Source organism: Phyllostomus hastatus, unplaced genomic scaffold (assembly GCF_019186645.2).
Source record: "Phyllostomus hastatus isolate PE091 unplaced genomic scaffold, TTU_PhHast_1.1 phas_contig_948, whole genome shotgun sequence".
NCBI lineage: Eukaryota > Metazoa > Chordata > Mammalia > Chiroptera > Phyllostomidae > Phyllostomus > Phyllostomus hastatus.
This window is the reverse complement of record NW_025333993.1, coordinates 10,468,893-10,473,836: the sequence shown is the minus strand read 5'-3', so window position 1 is coordinate 10,473,836 and position 4,944 is coordinate 10,468,893.

Sequence of the window (4,944 nt, the reverse complement as noted above, 5' to 3'; positions counted from 1 at the left end):
CTGAGGCTGAGGTCGGCCGTAGTGCAAAACTGTCTGCATGCCCAGGGGGCGCGTCTTGGGGGGGACTCACTCTGAAACCCCACAAACTGCACAGGCCCTCCCGGCTGCACGCAGACACGTGGCGGCCGACTCTCGGGGTCGCGTGCTCTCTCGGACGCGGGGGAGCCGCGGCGCGGGGGGGTGGGGGGGCGCCAGCCGACAGATGATCACGCGCTCTCCGAGAGCGCAGGTGTCCACTTCTGTGCTCCTCACTGGCCCCGTTTACCGGGACCCCCTGAGCCCCAGAGGCAAACTCTGAAACTGGCGGCCTTAAAAACAGCCGGCTAACTCCGAAACTAGGAGCCCGCACGCACAGCCCGACGGGTGTGTGTTTATCACGCACAGAACCCATGCGTCTTGTCGCAGCTGCGGCCGCGGCGACGACAGTGGCCGTGCGGAGGCAGAGGAGAGGCCCCCCGGCCCGGGAGGAGCGCCGGCTAAGGTCGCGCACCGCAGGTTCGCTCCGAAAATGGCTTCCAAGGAAGCGTCAGGATGGTTAAGCACTCGCGTTGTCTCCCTGTCTACTGTGATGCCTCCCTTTTACTGTGCAGTGAGTAGTGGCGCCTCCTTCACTATTACAAAGCTCCCCCCAACGGAACCCCTTCCTCTGAGCCACGGTACGAAGAGATGCTTTCACGCTGGTGCTCATCATGCGCCAGAAAACAAATCGCCGGGTGTGTTTCAGGCCTCGCCTTCGCGTTGGTTCAGATCCGTAACTCATTTTTCAAACCATAAAATAGAAAAATGACTTCAGAGGAAAGGAAACCTAAAAAAAAACCCTAAAATTAAAAATGGCTAAAAACAAATATACGTGTCTGGTCTGACTAAGCAGGCTCACCGGATGGGTCGTGGACGACCCTGCAGACAGGAGAACCCACGGTTCGAATCCCGGGGGAGGACCCTGCTAAGAGCTCACTTACTTGCTTCTTCTCGTAGGCGCTTCCCGCAGGGAAGAGAAATGGGTGTGTTCCCGGAAGGGACTCCAGGTGAGTGAGGAGGTAAAAAGAGGTGCCGATGGGCATATTCTGCAGATCTGCAGATTTTCACGGTCTGCCCCCAGCACGGACGCCCCTCACCGGACCCTTCAGCGGGACCGGGGGACCCCGGCCGCCCCGCGCGAGCCGCCCCCCGCGAGCAGAGCGCTGCGGTCGGCAAAGCTGTGGCGAGCGCCACGGCCCGTTCACCCGCTGAGCCTGTCCTTGCTCACAGACGGGCCGTGTGTCTGTGGGCCGTCCGTGCGTCCCCTCAGGACAGGCGTCTGTCCAGGTCCAAGGCCCGATTCCTGACGCGCTGGGGTGTGTGCGTGTGGCGTCGAGTCCTGTGAGTTCTCGGTGCATCACCGCGGGGTGGTGGTGGCCCTTTTACTCTTTCGTCCCGACCCCGCTCTCAGCACCCGCAGGGTGGCCGCCCCGCGGGACACGGGGCCGCTGCTTCTCGTCGTGGCTGCCCCTTGTAAGAAGCCTAGTCTCCGACTCCACCGTGGCGGCCGTTTGGGTCAGTGAATCCCCGAAACCCGTAGAGGGAATGGGTGTCAGTGGGCTCTCGTGATCCGGACAGTGGCCGTCTCGAACCATGTCCGGTTTGGTCTATCGCGTACGGCACCTCACACAATAAGCGTACGGAACTCACACAGGAAAGGCAAGAGCATTAATCCATTTTTTTAAGATTATTTATTTATTTATTTTTAGGGAGGGAGAGAGAGAGAAACATCAATGTGCGGTTGCTGGGGGCCGTGGCCTGCAACCCAGGTGCGTGCCCTGACTGGGAATCGAACCTGCGATGCCTGGTTTGCAGCCCGAGCTCAACCCACTGAGCCACGCCAGCCAGGGCCATTAATCCGTTTTTAAGTAACAGGCGCTGCACGGCCCGTTAGCCGCGCTGGGCTGCCGCCAGCTTCCCGGAGCCCAGGGCGTGAAGTCGCGCCTCTGAAACGACGGGTCGCGCCGAAGCTGTGGCTGGGCGCAGGCCAGAGGGTTCCGGGTTCCGGGTTCCGGCTCACGGTCCGGGCTGCTCGACTGGGTTTCTCGTGCTCCCGGCCGGCTTCACACGCCTGTGAAGAACGACTTCGTTCGCTCGCGGCGGAGAGCCCCCGTCCACGGGGCCGGGCGGTGCCTGCGGGGTCGTGAAGGGAGACCCTGGGTGCCCTCCTCGCCACCGGCACCCGAGGCCCCCGCGCCGGAGTCCCTCTCGTTCCCCTCTCCGAGCCAGGCGCTCAGCTGTGTCCTTGTGGTTGTCCGTCCTCGTCGATCCCGGTCCGTGCGGCGCACCTGCGGGGGCCTCCCCCTCCCCGCACCGGACGCCCGTCGGGCACCCGTCTCCGACCCGGACTGTGACCTCGGTGCGTGGAGGCCACCGCCCTTGCTCCTGGAGACCCGAGCTGGGAAGGCCGCTGAGAGAGGGCTCAGCCTCTGGCCCCTCACAGGGGCGTCTTTCCGGACTATTCCTCGGCCGGGCGAGAGGCCAGGGCTCGTACGCGGGAGCCGTGGAGGGAGGACAGGTCTTCGACGTGAGCCGGGGTCTGGTCCGCCTGGTGCCCACCTGATGATGAGAGCCTGCGAGGGCCGGGCTGCGTCTCGGGGCGGGGGGGCGCATGAGGGGGACCCAGGAGCGGCCACCCGTGTCTTCGAGGAGGCGATTCTGTCTCCTGCGTTCTCCCGGGGAGCCTCTGGCGTCACGGGGTGCCCGGCGCAGGCAGGAGCTCGGTCACGCCGCTAGTGTAGTGTCCGGCAGTGAGGAAGTGTCCTTTCCTCTTTACGAGGACAAGACTGGCGCCTTAAACATCAAACGTGTTTTCCTGAAAGTGGAGTCTTGACCTCGCCTCTGGGAGCAAACTGCTGGGAAGGGCAGGGCGGGCAGTAAAACTTTAATGGGGACGGCGGTGAGACTGCAGAGATTCCAGGAACACGGGGCGAAGCTTCTCAGCTCTCGGGTGGGAAGAGCCGTCTCCTTCGTGGGTGAGGCTGTGTGTTCTCCAAGACTGTGTGTGGGGTGCTGGGGCAGGGCTGTCTGCACAGGGGGGCCCCCGCTGCTCCCCCAGCAGCCAGCCCTGGGGCGGGCCGCAGAGGGAGGTGGCTGAGCGGGGCGTCCTGTGGGCCGGGGCGTCCTGCGGGCCGGGGCAGGTGGCCTGGGGGCCTGCTGGTTGGCTTTGTGATCCCCATGTCCTGTCTAAACACAGACACACACAGACAGACGGAAAACACACACCGTTCCTAGTTGTTGGGGGCGGGGGGTGTAGATGCCGCCTCTGTCTGAGCTTTGGGGTCTGTGAGTACGTGTCTGTGTGTCCGTCCTGCCGAGTCTCCCTCTGTCTGAAGGAAGCTGACTCAGGATTACGAGGTTTCCCCGGGACAACGGAACTCCACTCCGAAGCCAGACCAGGGGGCGGGCGGGTCGGGGTGCAGTGCTGTCTGGCGCGGACCAGAGTTTCTGGAGTCCGGCAGGAGGCCTGGGCCTTGGGAGTGTGGACCCTCGGGTCTAGAGGCAAGAGGGTAGCTTGTGGCACAGAAGTCATTTTCTTACTTCGAACCCTGACTGCTCTCTCCGACCCGTGCCGTGGTGAGCCAGCCAGCAGGAGGCCGATCCTCCCACCGCAGCATCGGGAGCCCCCCAACAAGGAAAACCTTGTTTGGTTTTCCAAAGCGTGTCTGGAGACGCCCGGAAGCCCCCAGGGCAGCCGGGACCAGAGCAGCGAGCGCTCCAGAGGGAGGAAGTGCTGGGCGGGGGGAGCGTCAGGTTCTGCATCGTGTCCCCGAGGGCACGGGGTGGGGGCAGGGGGCCCAGAGGACGTGAGGGGGTGGGAAAAGGGGGGAGCAGACAAGCTCCTGCGGCGCTAACAGGGACAGCGCCAGGAGGACGCCATCCAGGGTGTGGCTGAGACAGGGGAGAGAGAGACTCCTGTGGGGGCCCCGGGTAGCGATGTTGGTGGTCTCAGGCGTTAGAGACCTAGCTGGTGTGCAGACCACCGGCGAGCCACATCCCAGCGGGGGGAGGGGGAAGCACAGGAAAGGGGGCCGCCTCCCCTCTCGCATCCGTCCCCTCCGGGCCGGGCAGGCCTGGAGACTCGGAAGTTTGCAAACAGCCCAGAGGCCAGAAAGCCCCGCAGAGACGCCGGCCGTCCTCCCTGCTGGGGGCCACACTGCGCGTCTCAGTGCGGACAGGTGCTGGTCTGCTGGCCAGGTCCGCCTGTACCCCGGAAAGGCGACAGATGTTCTGGGGGTGCAGGGACAACGTCAGTGTCTGAGGCCTCACAGAGACCCCGGCCGCCCTCAAACAGGCTAATGCGCGGAGAGCGGCGAGGTCTCCCAGGCTCCACCTACCTGCCGCCGGGGACGCGCCGCAGACTCACCTGGGGAAAACAGCGTCTGCGCAAAGCCTTCCCAGAGGCTTGTATCCAATCACAAATGCCAGTGGCCCGAGATTGCGACCGGGGAGGAAAGAACGGGCCCGGGGGTGCGCAGCCCGGCGGCCCAGAGGAACCTCGAGATGTCGCAGCCGCACCCCGTTCTCTCCTGTGGGTTTTGTGGTGAAAGCTTGAAGCCAAATGTTAACAAATTAAATCTCACCATCTTTAAAGGAAGAATGTGTCACAGGCAAACCATTTCATCTCAGGAATGTGGATTTTGTTTAACATTCAAAAGGTGGTGACTTAACTTCTCTCAGGGAAGAGAGACTAGGAAGTCGCCCGGGATATTCTCAACAGACAGAGTGAAGAGGCATTTCCACAAACCCCCCCACTCATCGGTGAAGGAAATGAAGCCCCACCACCCGCCGGGAACCGGAGAGGATTCTCCCGCCTGACGGAGGGTGGCTGGTGCGGAGAGCCCGCCCCTGGGCCGGAGGCCGGGTCAGGCCAGGACAGCCGGCGGGGAGCCTGGTGCTTGCTTTCCCACCGGGGTCCTGCCCACT